We start from the raw sequence: 221 nt of genomic DNA, 5'->3' as shown, positions 1-221 counted from the left end.
GTGCCACCAAAAAAAAATCGGCCGCAAAATTCGACATCATATATCAGCCACCGGCCGCCCAGATTTATAAATATCGGCATCGGCCGGAGAAAAACCCGTATCGGTCGCCCTCTATATTGGATAATTGTATCAATAAGAACCTGACGGGACTCTAACCCCCCACCCCCCCATGTGGAAGTTTTGCCCAAAGATGCACTTCAATTGTATTTTTCACATTCAAT

Source organism: Rana temporaria, chromosome 13, assembly GCF_905171775.1.
Source record: "Rana temporaria chromosome 13, aRanTem1.1, whole genome shotgun sequence".
In the NCBI taxonomy this organism is placed as follows: Eukaryota; Metazoa; Chordata; class Amphibia; order Anura; family Ranidae; genus Rana; species Rana temporaria.
Note: the sequence above shows the minus strand (reverse complement) of the source record.